We start from the raw sequence: 22,279 nt of genomic DNA, 5'->3' as shown, positions 1-22,279 counted from the left end.
AGATTTCGTTGCATGCATCACTTCCCAGAAACAGCCAGCACCCGTCTGCCGGTGTGAGAGGAAATATTTTCACCGTCTGCACCCACATTGGTAAAAACCATCAAAATGTAAAATGATACCTCGCTAATGCAATGAACTGAACATGAAAAAAAAAGCTCACTGTGTCAGCCAGCAGCACATGGCAACTGAATGGCTTTACCATGTGACTGACACTCATTCAGACATCTGAACAATGGCTCACCTCTTTAGTCTGAGTGCAGATGGAGACAACAGCACACCAGGGGAGCCTGCTCGCTGCCCACATTTCCAATGTAAAGTATTTAATGTTCAATTTTTAGAAACTGGGATTCGGCCCTGTGGTAATTATGAAAGCTGCAGACTGAGGTGATGCTTGACTGTTACTGGATTGCATAATTCTGTGTGCTGCAAATCACTGAACATTAAGATTTGTCTTTTCAAGCTCCTCCTCCCAGCTTGCTGCTTCCTCCCCTGTTTTCTTTGACCTTAATTCCCTCTGTGCCTTTCTCCTTTTAGTCATTGTTTCCATTGATTCATCTGACTCTGCTAGCTCTATAAAGTGATGGTGAGGTTGTAGTAGAGCCGCAGAGCAAAAACAGCGATAACCTAAGAACAAAGAAATTGAGTGGGAGTAGCTGGGTTTGACTAGAATGTCACAACACCAAAATTATCCGTTTAATACAATTTCAACATAAATATGTTAGTACAGAATCTATAGGAACACCACAGAATACCTGAAATATCAGGAAAAGAAAAGGAATAATGGGTTAGACAACACAGCACTTAAAATTCTTCTTTTTTAATTCACTTTAAAATGTCAGTTTTAAGTTTAACTGCCTACATAGATTGTATACTGCTTTTGAAAGACTGGTCTCATTAACCAGAATTTTAAATTAGATGCAAAACTATAAAGTCCAGACCTTAACCTGTATTGAGTCATCTGTGTTTTCATCCATGTGGGTGTCTCTGTGACGATGAACCCTAACCCAAACAGTAATAATGAGATTACTCTGTATTAGGTCAAGCTCACAGTTTCATTAAAAGCTTTTACATGATACACAGTAATACAATGTCCCTGGTTTATGCCATTTAATAACAGGATTATTTAAAATTACATCATTATTATTGTTGATTAAAAGAATATTGTTACAAAATCAACCGCACTCCTGTTACATAAGCCATTTTCACACATCAAAGCTGGACAGTTTTAGAAAAATCAGGTTGGGACATCATCCAAAGCTGCCCTTTCATACATGTAACACGCAACAGGAAATAGTCTGCCTCAGATACACTCTCACCACTGGAAATACTCTGGTTTTGGCCCGGGATGGCACTAGGGTAGTGCAGAGATTACCACCATTTCCTTGCTCTTCTCCAGACAGATTCTCTAGGCCTGCGCCCAAAGATTTGGCTTTGGGTATATTGAATTATTGTGTGGGTTTTAGATTGTTTTTTCTTTCAGTTTTGAGATTCAAATTTTCCTCTTCTTTTTTTTTGCTTCTGAACTTGGGCACCATTGTGGGATTTTTTGCTGTCTACCCTGGTTGACCTGTTTATACATGTCCAACTGTCCAAAGACTCTTCCCACCTCCCGTTTTTCACCTTCCACTTGACAGATTGTCTTGTTACTGCTAGTCAAGCCTTCAGGGCATTTCATTGGGTAACTTGTTTTCTAGTCTTTGGGTTTCTTGTGCAGGACATTTAGACATTTTTTCTGTATTCTCTGACTACCTTTCTGTATATAACCCCTGCCCAGACTAAGGACTGGTTTTCTGGATTTTATTCTTCCTCCATGTGTTCTATATCCCTTTACTCCTGTGACTTTCACATGCCTTGACATCCCTCTCACTCACAGCAGTAATTATCAAGCGTCAAGTCCATTAATTACCTATTAATAAACTCTTTGTTAAAGTAGTGGTACAAATAAAACTGACAATAGTACAACTTTTGAGCGCAAGGGTTGCAACACTTTTCTAGTATCAGCATACCACGCAACACTAATGGCTTATCAGTGATGTGTTTAACAGTGATATGTTCAGTGCTATAACGACTGTGTGGGCCACTCCTTCCTACTATGCATTTCTGGCTAAATCTACTGGAAAAGAGTTGAACAACTCAAAGAAAGAAACTCCGCTGGCAAATAGTGTTTTATGGCAGCGCAATGCAGGGACGCTACGCACAAGTATGAATGCTCCCACTTTTTAGACTACACCACAGGCTCTACTAGATCCACTACAGTAGAAATTAAGATTTAGAGGAAGTTCAGTCAGATACGGAAAATATAACATTAGCATAATTGGTATGAACTTGCTTTGTATTACACGCCACAGTTCCGCAATCCAAACGTTATCAAAATTTCAGTTTCCACCTAAGAGCCTTTACCAATGCCGTCGAGAAAGAAATGCTATGATAATACCAAATGCTGAGCCTAGAAATCAGGCTGAGGAATCTGAAATATAAATTGTGTGACTTCATTTACAAGCTAAGCCATGTTTTTCCAAGTCCTCTGACATTATGCACACATATTCCATCTGGTCCAGAAATGTTAAGTATAAACCCTCAAGAGTGAGCTCCAACAATTGTGATGGAGGTGCTAAAAAAAAAAAGCCACAGCGGCCTTTCTATTAAACACAGCACGGTGTGTGCTGTTGTGTGCTTTTGTTGCTGACAGCTTTGTTGCTGTGAAAGAAAAGAGCGCCGATGTTCCAGTCCCAGTATGCCAGTTCTACTATATACCGTATGGAAGCTTACAGATGGCGACAACACTGCCAGCGATTCATATTACTGTCACTACCGTGGCTACTGTTATTTTTGCAGGGCAGTATGACACAGCATGAAGCTTGTGTCTTTATTGGCAGTTTCATTTTGATTTGCCACAGGACAGTGCACTTCCACTGATCAATCACAGGCTGAACTGCCAGCCTTGTATCTAGATGTAGCTATAGTGGTAATGCTAATGCAATACTGGGCTGTGAGGCAATTTTGGAATGGATACCACTCTGGGATTGCAGTGCGCTTGTGCTGACTTAAAAACAAAAAAAAAAAAAAACAAACAAACAATTTTTTCTCATATACAATTATTACAAACAGAGAATGCCAGGATATTTCTTCTTTTATATTAACCTGGTCCATTCATTTCAATAAAATTGGAGGAATCCACCAAACAGGATCAATAATTCACCTAACGTTGTTTATGTGTGCGTGAAGCTGACAGGAAAGCTGTGGAAGGATTCTCCTGGTCACTCACAGAAGCCTAAAAAGCTTATGTGGGATTCAGTTACTCACAGAATTGGATTGCATTTGTGGTGTTAGCAGAAGGGCCGGATGTGTGAAAGGGAACGCAAGTATGCTTTCTTTACAAAAATTACAACAGAACAATAATGACCTGTCCTGCTGCTGGACAGTAACTCCACTGTGTGGGAGAGTAGTCCTTCTGATGCTCTGCAGCCACATGAACCAGCTCTGCTGGGTCTGGTTCAGGGTGGCCAATTGATGGCATTTTAATTTCCAATGTTTATGAGAACACAATAATACATTTTTTTTAAAAATACTGTCTTTTTTTGCACAGCTTTTTGTCATAAAGCGTCCCTGTTTCCTTGCAGGGGACCCTCGGCCCAAAGATAATTTAAACTAAAGTCATACTGACTTAGTACAGTCTAAGGCCACACACTGGATATGTGAATATGAAGGTCACAGGTTACTACAGAAATATAATTAACACTAGGGCTGCCACAAACGATTATTTTGATAGTCGACTAGTCACCAATTATTTTTGCGATTAGTCGACCAATCAGATCATGCATCATGGATGTAAAATGTACAGCTTATTGCACCAGCATGCATCTGCTCTTATATAACTATCATTAGCTTACAGCTTGAAGTGTTTATGGTATGTGCTAACTAAAAATAAAGACAAGATGATAGTTTATTAAATTTTAATGAAATCTGCAGATTGTTTCGGTGAAGTTTAATAAACTCAGCCGTCTGCTCCTTGCTATCTAAAATATAACAGGACACCGGAGTATATTCTCGAGCATCTCACACTTCTGATAATCAGCTGTCTGCTTGACGTTTATTCAGCTGTGTAAAAACTATAACTTTAATCTCAGCCAAACCGATTTACTCAGGAACAAATAAAATACTTAAAAAAAGCCAAACAATATGGTGGGTTTGAAAATTTGCCAGGAGTCCGGTGTTCTCACGGGCTCTAGTGAGCCTTGCCCCCGGCTAGCTATCGAGCTGGTGGGTAACAGACATCTCCGAAAACGTCGGAGTGCTTTTGAAAATATGTGGTGTCTTGATAAACTGAGCAGATATTTGAGGTTTCCACAGCTACATTCTTGCCTGAAAATATGTTAAACGTTTATTTTGTGACCCAGAAAGAATAATAAGAGTAATATTAAAACTAACTAGCTGCCGCCATTGTTGGAAACTGAGCTGGGCTGCGCTATGAATTCTGGGACACAGCTCCTTCTTCTTCTTCGGGGTTTAATGGCAGCTGGCATCCTTGTACATGCAGTGCTGCCATCTTCTGTTTCAGTCCGTTATTACACTCTTAAATCCTGCTACTTATTGCTGCGTCTTTTGGGATCTTAGAAAGCTTCAAACTATGCGTCGACGATTTTAATAGTCGACTAATCGTGGCAGCCCTAATTAACACCATAAAAAAATACACCTAACTGCTAACTGCACACCTCTTAGACCTGCATCAATTTATTAGTGATTTGCTGAAATATCGGCATCGGCATTCATAACAGCCAAGAAATGGAAATTTAAAAAAAATAAAAAACCCTCAACTACCTTACAACTGTTAACACAGCACGGTTTGTCCAAAAGAGAACTCTGTCCAACGTTAGCAACACACATTTGGAATGCAACAAACACAACAACCACCTGATCGGAGCAGAGACAGGCGGTGGGATTTTCATGTATTTAAAAGAAAAAAAAGAGACTGGCCAAATATCTGATTTTAAGATCAAAATGTAAGTATCAGTCTGTAAAAAAAAATCCACCACCACTGTCTTTTCTGTTTCTTTTTGCTGATTTTGTTGCATCCCTAGTTCAAAGGTCATTTATTAACCTTTTAATATCCCTTCTCTCCAATACCATGCTCTGAAATCCACGTCATGTACAGCAAAAAAAAAAAAACATAACCCAAAAATGGGCCGCAGGCCTTTCACTCAACAACAGTGCTGCATCATAAACAGGGGTCATATGCCCAAGTCCTTGTTAATACCACTAATCCGTGATGAGATCGGTTTTCTTTTGTCTGATCCAAGGCCATATGAGATGAGCTCAACCAACTGCAGATCCTTCAGATTTATGCCAGAATCACAGATAAAAACATCAACTACTAAAACAATGCTAAGCCCGGACAATCCCTGATAATAATGCAATGCAATATATCACAGCACAGGATCCCATGACATTTAGCTGGGCTTAAACACACCTCAGCTTTCTCCTTCTCTCCTCAAGTACAGAGGAGGGCCAAACCCTGGACAGAGCAAACCAGAATCACAGGGAGCTTGTTAGAGTCTGGGACACGCTGTGGGTCATTTTGGGCCTCTTGGGAATTATGGAAATTCATATTTCAGTAAAGCTGGTGTGTGTAAAATGACATCCTCGTGATCTGGATACTCGTAATAAGTTTAGTGTTTGACCTCAGACGTTAGCAGCACAAATTTAAGGTTATTAAATTTGTGCTGGTCAGCTCCAGACAAAAATACAGTGAATTCTTCTATAAAATAACAATAAATAATTAGGAGAGAGCAGAGTGAGTGATCTGAAGAAAAGAAAATGGATGGAAGGTTAAAGAGCAAAGTTGGAATTTACAATTTAGGATTTCTCCTAGTCTCACAAATAATTTCAGGGAGGCCAACTTAGCGGGCTGCTGTTTGGTCACAGTATTTTCTATTTTACTCCATACCTGAATCCCACAACAGGTGAGCAGCAAAAACGAAACACTGTAGAGATGTTTCAGAGCATCTTTCTGGTTTTAACCCGAGAAGATACTCAAAGATGATCACTGCTACAGCTGCTCTGCCTGAGGCAGCATACCTGTTTGGATCCTCTAATGACAGACCAGGACCAAACAGATGTGGCTGAGGCTTCCACACAGTGTATCACTTCAGCTGGACGAGATGTGCTTACATATGAGATTTACTCAATATGCCCTGTGTCTTCTTTGCTTCACAATATCTGTTTGGTCCGAAATTAACATCATGTCCACTAAAGGCCGAACCCAAAGCTAGCTTAAGCTGTAGTTTTTGGTGATTAAAATGATCACCCTAATGAAAAATATATTTTTTAATATATTGGCTTCGAATCAAAACTGTCTCCGACTCTTTTAGAAAAAGACAAGTGTAAACAAACAAACAAAAATAAAGTAAAAATTCAAATGGAGCCATGGCTAATAAAACCTTGTTTTTGTTCTGTTTTCTTCAAGATTCTACATTAAATCATCATCATGCTATGTCGACCACAGGAGATGCAAAAGTATGATGCAGTCTGCAGTTTTTCGCTTATGCAGAAGACACATCAGATAAGAAAACACACTCAGCACGAAGAAGGGCACACATAAGAAGATATGAAAGAGTAAGTCGCCGTTCATATCGTTATGTATTATTGGACACTCTGGCACTGCACAAGCAGAATCCCTGATTTGAACATGCCCAGTATTTTCTGTTTCAGAGCAAAGGGAAGTTTTTATTGTGCAGTCTTTAAAACTTCTGCCAGACTTGCTTCATCACCAAATAAATCCATCAGGCATCTTTACATGTGAACGCGTTTCACTAATGCTACTTTTTCACCTTGGTGTGTTGAGAAGCGTGGCTTTTGCAGCTAACCAGATCATAAGTATTTAGGCAGCATTAATAAAGGAGGTAATATTTCTCTAAAGCCATCCTTTGGATCATAACCCAGTTCCTGGACCTTGGGTTCATGTTTATTTGATTCAAAAAGGGAAAATCCACATTAATACACATGAGAACAAAGTTCCATTATATAAATATGCCCAATTTAGCCATATGGGCCAAATTCCTGCAGTCCCTGAGAGGCTAATGGCATTTACAGATAGTAAAGCAAAGCAATGTAAAAAAACGTCCATTTACAGATAAGAGCCAGAAGCATTTGACTGATGAAACAAACACAAACCAGATAAAATATTAATCCAAGCCACACCCAAGCACATGAACACAAATAGAAACACTTTACGGTAATAAATCAATGACTTATAGTTGTTGATGATTGGCTCATGAACAAAAAAAGAACATTACTACTTCCATTTCTCTTATTACTTGACTGAGCCTTTAAAGCAGATCGTGCTTTAATCTGGCATTCATTAATAGCCATTAATGCAGGTGTAACGTGTTTAATGTTCGAAAGCCACACAAAAAATAATAATTAAAAAAAAACTTGAGAAACAATCCACTAACTTGCTCTTTGCTGCAGTGAAAAAGCATTAAAACTGCAGTGTATAAAACTGACCTGTAAATTTTCTGTACTATCGGTTTGCTCCAGTTTTATTAAGGCCAACCTCATTTCTCAGATTCCAGCAATGCTAAGCATTCACTACGACACCAGTGATAACATCAAACACGCTTGCCAAAAAAAAAAAAGTAGTGTAACAGGCTGAACAGTCAGTCAAGCAGTTCCTGCAACATGATAAAATCTGCACCCACAGTGCAGCTGCGGCGTGGCGTTCCTGTGTTGGCGGGTTAACCCGGGACCTGGAAGGCGTGGAATGCCCCAGTGGCCCTTTGTCTTTTCTTTCTGCTGACACTGTGACAGCAGCTGTGCTGGGGCGTTCCTGTGAGCCAATTAGCAAAGTGAGCATTCCATTCACAGTTTAACATCTCTTCGGATCCATGTGGTTCAATCAGAGGCTCATGTCATGGAGTTGGTCCTTTGCAAAAATACTGTCTTAATGTTAGATCTGTCAGAAAAGCACCTGCTGTTTGACAGAGCTCTCCAAGAAGCCAAGTAGAAAAGCCATCTCTGCTGGGAGGCCTCAGCCTCATTTATTAAACCTAAATGAACATTCAAGATAAATGAGTATCTGAAATATAGCACATTAGGGTAGGAAGGTGAATGAGTCTATCAGTGTCAGAGGGGTCAGGTTGTAGAGACCATGCTGTATGTCTTCATGAATATGATTGCACTGGATGAGTCAGCTGATGAATGAGCTGGTAAGCGCCAAGTAAAATTAGCAACTAATGCCACTAATGGTAGGATATTTATATCCTAGCAATATTACATTCATATCATGTTTTTTTTTTATATTTTAACCAGTTGCAATGGCTAACATGGGTCACGCTAACTCATAGAGATGAGATCCAAATTTTTAAAAATGCCACATTTTTCAACTACAGCTCTATAGCAGAAGATTAATCCGTGAGATTAACACTAGCTGTATAAACTCAGTAATTTCTGAAGGCAGGCTTTCTAAATTAAGCTGGAAAAAAGAGATAAAAGAAAAGATAGACCACCTCCTCAATAGACTCAATAGGGTGAATGCAGCATGTCGTGTAGAACAGCTTTGAGTGTTCAGTAAGAGTAGCAAATGGATTTATGAATACCAGTCGATTTACAACATTTAAGATGGATGAAGCTACCATTATGTTGCCCATCATGTCTCTTGTTGCCATGCTCCACCATATCTCCTGGAGATGAGCTTTTAGATTCAGCTAAGAATCTAAAAAAAAAAAACTACTAGACTTTCAGTCAACAACACTCGAGCGCATGTCTGCTCCAGCCAGATCATTTTTGTGTTTACTTTCAGACTTTAGGTAATTAAAATTATTAATATAAAGCTACACAGTTTCAAGCAACTCATTGTTTCCCAAAACAGTTTCGCTATCAAATCCAAAGTCTGCATGACCCACAGCAGCTAAACTAAAGGTTGCAACAGACCAAAATTATCCTTACTTCAGTGTTGCACTCTTCCTGGTTGTACTTGTAATGGCAAGGAATAGACCAATCTTTGTGAAAGTTCACCTGAAACAGTGAACATACCAAAGCTCTGCTAATAACTTTCCTGCATTTCCTAGATAGGACTTTATCACAGCTGCGATCGGAACCCTTTCTATACTTTTCCCCAAATTATAGTCAGCCCTGAGCTCACATTCCTTATCAGTCTAGCAAAAAAAGACCTGAAAGCCTCTGCATACCCTTCACTTAAAAGTATAAACCATGTGTTTGTCCCACCAGCTGGCTGTGTTTGCCATGCATCAAGAACTTAAGGCCACAGACATCTGTTTGCACAATTTACAAGAAACTGCAGCTGGCATGTGTACTGATTCTTCAATGCTGTTTTAACAGAAAGAAAATTTAAGTAGCTGTAAATAAAATAACTGAATCTGATATTAAATACAATTTTGAAATGATACTGGCACATATGGAAAAATCAATCAAAGCACAATTTTTCCGCACATCAAAACTAGGAATGAATTCAACGATAGGTCTCCGTTTAATGATAGTGGGCATCTTTTGTTGTTTTATTTTGCCACTTCAGTGGACTCAGAGATTCCAGTACAATAAATTATTTATATCTAAAGCACCACTGGCGGCAGTGCCTCCTTTTCTTTTTGTTGTGTTACACAGAAGCCCTGGTTGTAGATGTCGTCTTGCTCTTGTTCTCAAAACAAAGGTGGCGCTAAATTGTGGTCTGTAACATGCACTAAGGCATAAGACTTTCATGCAGTTTTTTAAAACACAGTAAGCAATTTTTATCAGTATTGTTGCAACATGAAGTCAGATTGTGCTTAGGCCTAAGTTCAGCTAGGACAATCTCATATGGAGAAGGTACTATTAGAAGAAAATCAAGGTCTCATTAAGAGGTATAAAAACTCTTTCTTGTTTGCCTAAATACAAACTAAAAGTTACTTTCTTTTTCGATGTCAAGCAGCCACCATGTTATTACTGATCTCTAGTTTTTGTTAGAGCATGCAGTACATTCCAAACTAACAAAACATAAAATTATAAAATCCCAATCTTTCGTCATAAACAGCACAGTGGAATAGTTCATTACTAACAGGGTATTATTAGTCATATCATACTCTACTGGAATATATCACAAGATCCAGCAGTCCTACTCATGAGGTAAATGAAATTGTGGATTGGGACTTTCCCCAGAGTTTGGACGGAAGCTGCAGGCCATACATAATCACCCTGGGTCACTGCAGCAGAGGGGAAAGGGAGCTGCAGGCCTGTAAACTTCAAAGCCTTTTGAGTAAAGAGGGGGAGGGGCCGCTGAGCACCAAGCATTCTTCACAATGTTGAACTTGACCCCTGAGGTTGCCACACACACCATGTGACTGCTGTCAACTGTGTGTGTGTGTGTGTGTGTGTGTGTGTGTGTGTGTGTGTGTGTGTGTGTGTGTGTGTGTGTGTGTGTGTGTGTGTGTGTGGTGCAGATCTGCGTGGATGCGCATGTAGCATGACTGTGTGTGTGAGAGAGAGAGAGCGTTTTGAATACAGTCCTCAAAGATAATAAGCACACCTAACTCCTGGACCTTCAAACTTACAATTTAAACCAATTAAATAACAGGTTTGAACTATTTGGTAAATATAGCTAACCACTGTATTGGAGGATAATTTCTGTGATCAGATCAAATACCATACAAAACACAAGCCTGCCAAAGGAGAAAAACTCCACTTAGAATCAAATTACATTACACAAAGGCCCATTTCCTTTGTTACCCTGTCAGCTCTAACAAGCAGGAAGTTTTGTGTTATTCATTTGTTTTTTGTGCCACAAGCACAAAGGTACTAAATTACCTCAAGTATGTAAATAGCACAGTGTTACTGTAAATCTTTATTTCCACATCCACAACAACGTTTTTAAGTGTTAATAGAACAAAAGAACAATGTTACGACTTTACACAATTGTGACAAATATCTGAGCAACATGTTCAGCTGCCTCTCCAGAGAGTCTCTCATCCAGGTTTGCCATCTTGGACTGTAGCCATGGTGATACTCCTCGTTTCCCTCTACAGTGAGCTGTCTATACGAGCACGTGAACTGGAAATGGGGGAAAATCTGACATATGTTGACCCTAAAGCCAGAGGTTTTAATGCCACAAAGATCGCTATCATTTTAACCCGCTATTATCACCATGGTAACTTTCACACTTTCACTGAATCTTCTTTTTTCTGACGCCATTCAAGAATGACAAACATATATGACCGGCAATGCCACAGGATGTTGCTGACAGCAGCACTCAGTGGATGACTGAGCTGAGGTTAATGTCACACCATTAACAGCTCAAGTCCTTTTGAACCCAACAGTCAAAGAAGTAAATAATGAACTTTTATGGCCGTGATGCATCATGTTAAAAGCATAAACTAATTGTTACTGTCCAACATTATTTATAGACCACCCAAATCTTGTATTTATCTGTGTTTAACTCACAGTTTTAGTGACGTACTGATCTAATTTACGTAAAGCCCCTTATGTTATACAACAACTATCTGTGGTAAATTTCCAGGTCAATTCAATCAAGTCAATTAAAATTACGTTTCCGACATCCCAGAAATTATACACACAAACCCTGTACTCATTGAGGAAATAAGACCTACTTATTGTTTAGTTATGGCAGGTATGTACACGATCCAGGGTAGTTCCATATTTGTGCGTCTCTCCATCTCGTGTCAGGCCATTATCTAACCAAGGAAGACATTTTCACTCACTGCACTTTAGTCCATTTTGTCTTTCCCTTTTCAATTCACAACACTGATGACGGGCACTGGTTACATAACTGTACTACTCCACCACCACACTTCCTCTGTGATTTATTAAGGCCAAGCAATAAATGTGTCCTGTGTAGATAACATGACTCAGCTGCCTGCTCTGTAGCAAAACCTTATTCTTCTGTCCTATGCTCAGCATGTGCTCTACTATATCAATGACAAACAGGCAAATTCAGTCCATATTAAAAACATCCACACAATATTTCAAAGATCACGACTTGAACTTGAAGCTTTCCTTTGTTGTCCTATTTTATACTCTGGTGTTAGACACAATAGGGTCAGTCATAAACGTCGTGCTCACAAGACAATCAGAGAAATGAACCAGTATGTGAATGTTCAACAACCTTGGCAGTTTAGAAACAGTTACCAAGGCAATTAGCTGTCACAGTCCAACGGGATTTCGACACATCTCTGCCTGTTTACTGAAATGTTGTGCTTCAGCTCAGGAAATTGTAAAATTTACAGGAAGTTGATTACAGCCACTCAAACAATAATAATAATAATAATGTATACTTATTTGCTCCCCGTGGCAAAATTACTTGTTTTTCTCTGCATTTGACCCATTCAAATGCAGTGAAGCAGTGGGCAGCCACTAAGCAGGCGCCCAGGGAGCAGTGTGTAGGGACGGTACCTTGCACAGGGGTACCTCAGGGTAGCTGTTCAGTGGATTCGAACCCCCAACCTTCCGATCATGGGGCGACCACTCTACCTACTGAGCTATCCCTGCCCCCAAAGCTTTCTATCATGCCATAGCTAATCTATCAAAAAACTCAAGTACTGATGAATCCAAAGTTAAGCATGTTATCAGTTAAGATAATGTTTTAAAGATCATTCTAGCTTCTTCTAGTGCGTGTTTTAGAAGCTATATTACCTCATCGATAAATAGTGGTAGCGTGAAAGGAAATGTGAAAGTAGAAAAACACGACACAACCTCCATCATGTTGCCGTTTCAAGTTTCACAGTTACCAACAGGCAATGTTTTTCCTGGTTTAAACACTCCTTGGTCCACATATAGTTAAGACAAAGAGTCTTTGTTACTGTAGCTGACACACATTTAGGCATTTTCCTGTTATTCTATGACCATTTCACAAAAATGTAATTTAAACCCCACAATAAATTATACACTGCTTAAAGGTATTTTATAAATGACAGTTCTGGTGGTTTTCCTGTAGTTAAATGCCAAAACCTCCCTGATGGTTTTGAATATGACATTTTTGTAGGGAAAAAGCCAATAGTGTTGAGCTGCTGGATAATACCAAGCAAGCCAATTGTAGCTCATTCCCCCCTTTAATGCAGTACATTAATATTATCATTAAAATATTAAACCTAATCTTCCAATGTAAAGCTTCATGTTGATGTGAATGTCACCCACCTCTTACATCACGGGCATATGTGGGCGCATCCACACCATGGACATAAAAGATGCTGAACTGCTTTAAACTTACATTCTACTGATTAACTGCAATCCTTCTAGCAACCCTTGTGGTTGCAAAAAGACTAAGTTATACAGAAGTTCGATCCCTCAAATCCCTCAGCTCAGTAAACACTATCCTGATGACTTTATGGCCTCAAGCGCTACGTCTGAGTCCTACTGAATGAAACATTAAGTTCATTGTGTAAATTACAGTTACTCAGAAATGAAGATTATCCTGGACATACTCATTATCTAACAACTTCTCAACTGCAAGTTGGTAGCCAAAGAGTGCAGTTTCACAGTCTGATCCGCCAGCCGCTCCTCACTTTTGGCTTCCACACACACAGCTCACCCTGAGGCTTCATAACGGGACTTCCACCTATTATACCATCCCTGTGTGTGAGAGAGCGCAGGCACACACACACAAACAAGTTCATGCTCACAACTTTGTCCTCTGTGAAATTAATGTGAATATGTGGAGCTTCTACACCGATCCCTCATCATCCACTAATGGTCACACTTATGTTCACTAATTACAGCAGGGAACCTCTCCCGCTCCCTGATATAGACTATGTTCATTCTCTTCAAGCTAGAAGTGGCAAATAAACTCCCCACTCTTTCTCTTTCACTTGTTTTTGGGCAACCTACAGTTGGCTGGACACTGGCAACTTTACAGGGAGGCAAAAGGACAATCAGACTACAAAGATTGCTTTAATTGCTTTACCACTGCAAAGTTGCCAATTTCAGGTTAAGTATTTATAGATGCGGATTTCTGCTGAAGACAATATGCGTCACGTTTGTATGAGGGTAAACAATGAGGGCAATGTTTCTGAAGACAATGTTTCTCACTGTCTTAGTTCGAGAGGATCATTGCAGCATTAAAAAAAGCATGTTTTATGTATACAGAGGAAAAAGTGCTTCTACATCTTTGGAGAGAGCAGACACGCACATGGTGAAACACAAAATAGACACAGTACAGAAACTAGCATCATTTCTGTTAAGCTCCAATTTACACTTGTGTGTTTGTATGCGTTCTAGACGTGAGACAGAACTATATTTTAAACATCTATAAATACAGTAAAAATAGGTGATTCAGACATTATGAGCCTTTCAAAGATCAGTTTCCTTCCCATTCCATCTCCTACCTACATGCAGGATTATTATTTTAATCTCTGTGGATGTCTGTTCAGAGTCTATTCAGGTGTGACTTACGATGCAAAACACTACAACGGGTGCAAAAAAGGAGCAGAGGGGAGGCCAGCACATGCTGTGTATGAGCTCTTCTTTCTTTTGTCTTTTTTTAACCAAAAAACCCACATAACATGTTCAGCGGTGATCCCAATTTTAACGATCAACACAAAGCTTTAGGTTTTGGTGGGTTTCTCTTGTTGTGTGGTTCAGTTCTTTAAAAACACAACTGAACTGATACAACCAGAGGAAAGAGGAGTAGCTCTGATCATAACAGCACATAAACCAAGATAAAAGCGCATATCTGAGATTGCTGTGAACTCAACAGTGACACTTCCACAGAGAGTAAAAGTCACACCAAGCTACTGTACAGGACAAAGTGATTTGTCTTTATACGCTGAGCTGAAAGAGACATACAGTAGCACAATTTTAGTATCTATATCTTCACGTTTATAGATTTGATAGTTATAGCTGTAAAAATAGCTGTCACTGTCTTGTCGGGTGACACACTGATTTTTCATTTATAGTACTATGTATGGTACGTCTCTGTAGGTAGATGGGCAGTATGTAGCTGCCACCTGACTGCGAACATGCTACCACTGCTAAACCATAATTTCCCCATTATAGTCATCTGTAGGGCTGCTCGATTATGGCAAAAATGATAATCACGATTATTTTCACTGAAATTGAGATCACGATTATTTGACGATATTTATTTAACCCTTTAAGACCTACTATAGAACAAAGTCCACCAGAGCTTATATTATTTTTTTTTACATGCTGTAGTGCCATTTGTGGGAGCATTTCAAGTTGCTATACATCAATACAACTGTTATAGCCCATATTTTAATAATATGTATGCATTAAGTGCATAGTAATTACATAAATTGCAAAAAAGTGCAATAAACTACAAAAAAAATTGAAAATCGCTTTTGTTTTGTTTACATATATTTCTACTTGGAGAAATTTAAGAGGCTTATCCCTCAAAACTTTAAATACAATAAAGTTGCAAAAAATAGTTTACAACAACAGGAAATTTATTTTGAGTGTCTTCATAGTTTTATTTTGGAGATACAGCAATTTTTATATACTGCAGGAAAAACAAAAAACAATCCTATGATGCAGATTTGCAAAGAAAACAGCATGTGCATCATTTTACTGTGGGAAGTGTTACGAACAGCTGATAGGAACGGCAAAGCGTGTTTCTGGAATATTATGTTTTTGTTCCTGCAAGCGCTTTTTATGCAATTTTTGCAAAGCTATATGTGGAACGAAACCGTGACCGAGGACAAGCTGATGGCATCAGATGTAAGTACAACTCCTCCGGTTTCATATGCAAAACAAATTATTGCGCTAGCTTACACGGTTCAGGTTCTACAGGGATTTAAAAATAGTTACGCAAAACGGAGCGTGCTGCTCTGACCGGCTTTAAAGGGTTAACAATGACTTTAAAAAAATAATATAAAATAGTGTGCAACACCACTGAAGTTTTTTTTTTTTTTAAACTCTCTTTTCAACCAACGGCAGTCACTCTCCAAATAACTTCTGCTTAGCTTTCCGAGCTTCCCTCGGGTCCTCTTAATCAGCGGTCTCCAACCTTTTTTGCGCCACGGACCGGTTTATGCCCGACAATATTTTCACGGACCGGTCTTTAAGGTGTCGCGGATAAATTAGGGAGGGGCTAATAATCGGCTCAGTCATTTTTAATGATCGTTGAAAGCCCAGATCGTAATCGTGATTAAAATTCGATTAATTGAGCAGCCCTAGTCATCTGTGCACTAGGACAAACAAAGGACGTGTTGCTTAATAGCAGTAAAAAAATTGCACTATGACACCATAAAAACTGACAGAGAGCTCACTGCTGACATATGCATATCCAGCCCAACAATGTGAGATTAGATAGCAGACTTTGTAGTCGTCAATGATTCCTGATTAAAGAAAAAAATACTGAATAACTGTGAGGTCACACAACTGGCTTTGTGTCATTGTCATTTCTGGGGATGAACCCATAACAACAGATATAACGAGAGTGAAAGTAAATAAAAAAGCCTTGTAAACGAGCCTTGAACTTGTAAACTAACTTGACCACAGTGTGAAATACCTCAGAACAGCTCACCCGTTGCTGTTAGCTTCATCTATGCCACGTTAGTTCTCCACTAGAACTGAACTGAAAAGAACAGATAAGCTAACAGATCGGCAGGTTGCTCCCGATATCCGATCCAGCACTTTCAGTTAGGATTATACTGACATCTAAAAATCAGCTCTCATGCATTCATAAATGGTGACCTCCTGGTCACAAAAACAGGAGACACATTAAATAGCTGACACATAGAGCAAACCTCAAGTTTATTCTTCTGGAGCACACTTACTGTATGGATAGCCCTAAGGGTGGTAAACGCTGTAGATGCACGTGAATAAGGACACAAGTATATGTTTCAGCTGATGCTAACAGCCCATATTAGCCTATCGGAATATATCTGTTTCTGCGTCACTTTATTTAACTCTCTGCATTGTCTGCAGCACATGTAGCAGAGTATGCCCTGTAGGCAATTTTAAACTCTTACGCACTGTGAATATGAAGCACAGACACCTTGCCTGACCTTAAAACCCACAAAGACAAAAAAAAAAGCAATGACCTGAGATGACATGTTTTATGGTGTGGTTGGTCCTTAGCTTCAAAGAGTTGATAATTATCAGCTATGAAACCCAATAAGAGCTGCCCTTAATAAAATGAGGGCTGCTTAAGCCCGAGTTTATGTGTGAATACTGGACTCAAGACTGTGTGTGTTACATAACATACTTTAAATATTCGTTACAATGTTTAAAGAACTAAAATCCCATGAAAGGACCAGGTCAATTAAAAAAATAATGACAAATGAATTTAAAAATATCGATATATATTAAAGCCTACAAATATCTTAACCCAGTTAGCCTGTGAAATGTAACTGAGGCTAAACAGTCTCTATTGCCAGCCTTTTCCTTGCTAGATAGTGAAGGCTTATCTGGGACTGGTACATTGTGTCATTGAGTTGAGCTTTGCAAGGTTGGCAAGTGGCCCTCCTGTGTGTGTGTGTGTGTGTGTGTGTGTGTGTGTGTGTGTGTGTGTGTGTGTGTGTGTGTGTGTGTGTGTGTCTGTCTGTCTGTGTGTATTCGACCCTCCCCCATATCGTCCATGGCTTTGGAACAACCAGCTCCACAGCTCTGTAATAAGCTTTCAATCAAAGTGGCACAAAGGTAACAAAGTAAATAACATGATGAAATACTATGACCTGAACTTTGTCACAATTATGAATCCAAGGTATGCTACAGACAAAAAAATAAACAAGAGCCTGTAAAGCACAACACAACAGACTGGCACAACTGCTAACTGGGCTCAAACAGTTTCAGTTTTGATTCATAACCCTTCATGGTTTTATAGACACACTGCGTTATTTAACAAGTACAAAGTGCGTTGAAACACACAAATTGTCCAAGTTAAGTAAGAGAAAACAGAATAAATTAAACCATAACTGGCGAAAATAGTTACTTCACAATAATAAAACTTAAGTGACAAAGTAAAAAGTTTGATGTCATATTCAATCTAATTTATTGTGGGTTGAATCCAATATAAATTATCTTAGAAATGTATATTCTAATGACTTGGGTTTAAATAATACAAAAAATATATTACACTGGTTTTAATTCAAAGCTAGTAGGAGTTGCAGGAAGGAAGGGCGCGCTCACAAACACAAACCACGCGCGAGAACTGCTTTCGAACACATGCACACGACACGCGCGCGCCTACTCACGCGCTGAGGCTGCCCATCCCCCACACTCGAGAAAAATTATAAAAATAAACGTCCGAAACAGCGCAATAACCCGGCGAAACCTCGCGTTCACAGCCACGCGTGATCGATCTACGCGAGGTTATCATTTATAACGGCAATAATCAAGCGGAAAGACGGTAAACACTCACCAAAAGCTCCAAATCACACAAGGGGGGTGCCTTCTCCTCTGTGCTCCTAATATGGAATCTCCTCCACCACCGTTGTTTTCTAGCTCTAATTACACCTCGAAAAAGCGTTATAACTGCCTTCAGACCCGGCCAAGCGGGGCTAGGAATCCCCAATGACCGATGTGTTTTGGAAACACGGGCATATATAGTGATAAATCCCCTTAAAAATGAGCTGGATGTACAGTTGGGTCTAGATTGTAGGTTTGCTCGCTAGTAGAGAAAAGAGCCAAACGGTTCAGTAGCAGCCAACGGCTTCAGACTGAAACACAGAGCATCTGACCTGCCAGGCGAAAATGAGCTAGGCCTGAGCTCCTCTCTCTGCAGGAAGCACACTCCAGTCACATAAACATCAAAATGGGTGTCGCAGTATGGAGAAGGATGGTGTAGTTAGGCTGGGGGTAAGCGGTAACTCCTCAAAAACAACTCAGAAATATTAGGTTAAAATTAATTATCCGTTTATGTTGCTCAGTAGTAGACTGTTATTACTACGTAGCTATTTTTGGAGTGTAGCTGTAGGCATGCTGTTATGCACATGAAAAATATACTGTAGCTCACATTTTAGTTATTTATGGAACTATGCAAAAAAAAACGATGTAAAAAAAAAATACGATTCTTTTATGCGATAACAATTAAAATTTTCAGGCAACATTTTAGGAACAAAATGTACTTTTGTTGTTTGGAACTAAGCCTTCCAATGCTGGCTCGCACACCACATGCTAACTATCTTAATTATTAGTAAAAGCAGGGCTATCGGAGTCGGTTGATGATAGGCAACGTAAATATAACCAATATCACCAGCTCCACATGCACATATTTATAGCTCACAAGAACAGAACTAGAGTGTGCAGGAATGTCGCGCTGTGAATGAACAATCAACTCCCTGGTGCATACCAAAATGTACACGTCCATGACCATGCGAAGGTTAGCTTAGATCTGAGTGATGTAAATTTTATGTAAATAAGCACAAGGCGACATTCAGTCTTCTGCGTGCTTGGAAATTTATTTGTTACGGTGTGAATAGATCTGGGCAGAACCACTACAAGAAAGTGCACCAAATACACATGTATCATTTGGAAAAAACAAAACTTTTAGCCCTAACACAATTTAAATAGATATTTTTGTTTTAATTGCACCACTGTAGATGTTTTACAGGAAGATCAAAACTTCTAGTCTCTACAGTTCTGGTCTCTAGTGGCCATTCCAGGAAGTGGAATTTTTGACACTTAAGCTCGGCCCACAGAGTTTAGCTAATATATCCTAGTGGCCAGTTGTGGGATTGCACACAATATTAAAACCCTGCAGTTGAAAATAACTTCCCACATAAACCACAAAGTAAATTAATTTAACAGGTAATTTAAAAATGCTTGTTGTTTACTTCCTATATAATGATTTTGTGATGTAAGAAGAAAACTGAATAAATCACACAACAAGCAGCCCACATGATAACAAATACAGCTGGTAACATTTATTAATTTCACCCCATTATTTTTAACGCAACATCAAGTATTATTCAGGATAATACATAGATGTACTGAGGTGAACGGTGTTATGTGACCACATGTGTTCACAGTAGCATTCATGAGGTGACAGAGAAGTGTGTGGTGGTGGCTTTCTCATGTAAATTCATCCTATAAGGAGAGGCATGAGCAGACGCAAACTGATGTGTATTCTGCAGACATAAACTGTGAAAAACAGACAGCAACTCATGTATGTATTACCCCAAAGCATATGCTCATCAGCATGCACACACGCACACAGATAAGGCTCAGCTGAGACAAAGAGACACACAGACAGAAAGCCCTGGGGTGCTGTGTAGTGTGAGCTTTAGTGTGGCTATAACAAGAAGAGTGGGGGATGGGTAATGACCTTTATACAGGGTGAGGGGGAACGTCAGTGTTTTTTCTTCACCCTCCCTTTCACATGCCTGGAGAGTTTTGTAGTACAAGAGGGGCCCTGCAAGTCTGATGGTGCAATTATTTTCACACTGTTCTCCCTTGAAGACTTTGATGACTTTTCTTGTATTTGTTTTAGGAGGAAATGAAGCTATCCCACCAGTGGTACATCACGGCATCTCTGCCCCATAGCGGCTGAACAAATCAGGGGGGTACAATGATTTAGAAACAGCTCCACTGTGGCAAACTGTGAAGTGAGTACCACGGGGGCAAAGCAGACCACTATTAGGGTAATGGCTTTCTGGAAAACCACATCACATTATCTCTATGCAGTACTCTGCCTCAGTGTTTTCTTCTTCTCTGTGCCTTCTACAGTAAGCACCCAACCACCACCACCACTTCTAATGAGTGAGTTATGAAAGTATGGTATTCATGCTACAGGAATTCAGGGATTCTTCTAGAAAACCTTTCAACAACCTAAGACAGCTTATCATCATCATTCAGTTTTTAAACAAGCCTCAACATTGTCTAGACGTCTGGCAACGTCATCTTCAACATATTTTTTAGAGCTTATTTCCTTGTTCCCTTTTTACATAATCTGTTAAAACTTGTTTTCATGTGAATGTGAAGAAGCAGAAAACAAGCTTTTTTTTAAAGCCTACTGTAATTGAACTATCACAAAGAGGTTTTTGAGTATTTAGCCAGATGTTTATGCATGTCCGCGTGCAGAAATTCCACTACAAACATGGCAGGTACAGTCATAAAACTTTAGTTGGGATCAAAATGAAGATCAGATATGCTAAGACTGGGGTGGTCTAGCCTGTGACCAGTGAACAAATGGCAACAGAAGAGGTAAGCATGGCTTTGTCCTACTTTACACCCCTGTCATATAGCTTTGTGCATTTTCTGTTGTGTATAAGTATATTTTCCACAGTGGGTGTAGCCTGAGAATTCAATGGATCTTATTTGAAAATGATTAGGCTGTCAGAGCTCTTGCATTCATGGGCAGTTAAAAAAATTGTTCTATAAATATGCTCATATTTACCTTCTTGTCAAAATTTGAGGAAGCATGTAAGCACCACTTTAATACCTTTATGTTTTATGCGAAACAACAACAACAGTTGGGGTGACAGAAACACAACAAGTAGTGTAAATAGTGTAAACAACCAGCAGACATTTTGACATGTCACAGTACGAAAAGTAATCAAATTAAAGTGCTGAAATCTATTTAGTGGCTTCAGATAGAAAGAAAAGCATGTGTCAGCGCATATGGAAATGCGCACAAGAGGAATTGTGGTTGCAAGGTGATCAGATAAAATGATGCTTCGAGGCGGCCTGGCTCACATAGTGATGGGACCTCAGTGAGGTGTGAATGCAGTACATACAGCCTGACAGCATTCTTAAGAACATATTCCACGGAGTGAGTTGAAAAGCTACGAAACCTCCTCTCTTCATGCAAGCTTAAGCAGTCTTTACAAAAGCTGCATGTAGAGGAAGAAACTTTAGCAAACCTCCCTGTACAAAAAGGTGTTCAATAATGACTGTGTCCTTGAACTCCGAGGAGCGCAGAATGGAGCTGAAGTGAACGCTGGTGAAAATGAAAGCTTCCACCAAATTGATGCCAGTATTTAAAAAATAAAAATCCACGTGTTGATGTGTCTTCAAGTAGAGCAGCTCCACTGTTAGGTTATTAATAACTGTGTGATCTGTGCATGCATACTTCCGCCCTGATGTTTAGCATTGACAGAGTGTTGCATGTAGATTGAATTTATTGTGTTATGAACTGCAGCAATGAGTAGGAGAGGTATAGCAGATGTGAACAAAGCAATACCAATGTCCCATTTAATATTTGTCCCTACCAACATATAACATGGAATTTCTGTCATTCACTGTGGCCAGAAGGTGTTCGATGGCAGCTCAGCTACAACAGCAAAAGGAATTACCTGGAGTGGAACAGTGTGAGTTACACCTAGTGACACTGGAATAATCCTTTGAAAAAAGATGCTTTAGAAAATCTCTGCTGTGG

At 39.5% G+C, this 22,279-nt stretch overlaps 1 protein-coding gene across 1 annotated transcript in view; it reads right to left on the bottom strand.

Annotated features, from left to right (window-relative positions):
* tbl1xr1a (TBL1X/Y related 1a) overlaps nt 1–18,623 on the bottom strand; it is a 51,364-nt gene extending 32,741 nt beyond the window's left edge. The window contains exon 1 of the mRNA XM_026159039.2: nt 18,323–18,623. The gene's annotated coding sequence lies outside the window, so the exon portion shown is untranslated. The remainder of the gene's footprint in view (nt 1–18,322) is intronic.
* Nucleotides 18,624–22,279: the final 3,656 nt, after the last annotated feature.

Source organism: Astatotilapia calliptera, chromosome 23, assembly GCF_964374335.1.
Source record: "Astatotilapia calliptera chromosome 23, fAstCal68.1, whole genome shotgun sequence".
Lineage (NCBI taxonomy): Eukaryota > Metazoa > Chordata > Actinopteri > Cichliformes > Cichlidae > Astatotilapia > Astatotilapia calliptera.
This window is presented reverse-complemented; position numbering and strand designations above follow the sequence as displayed.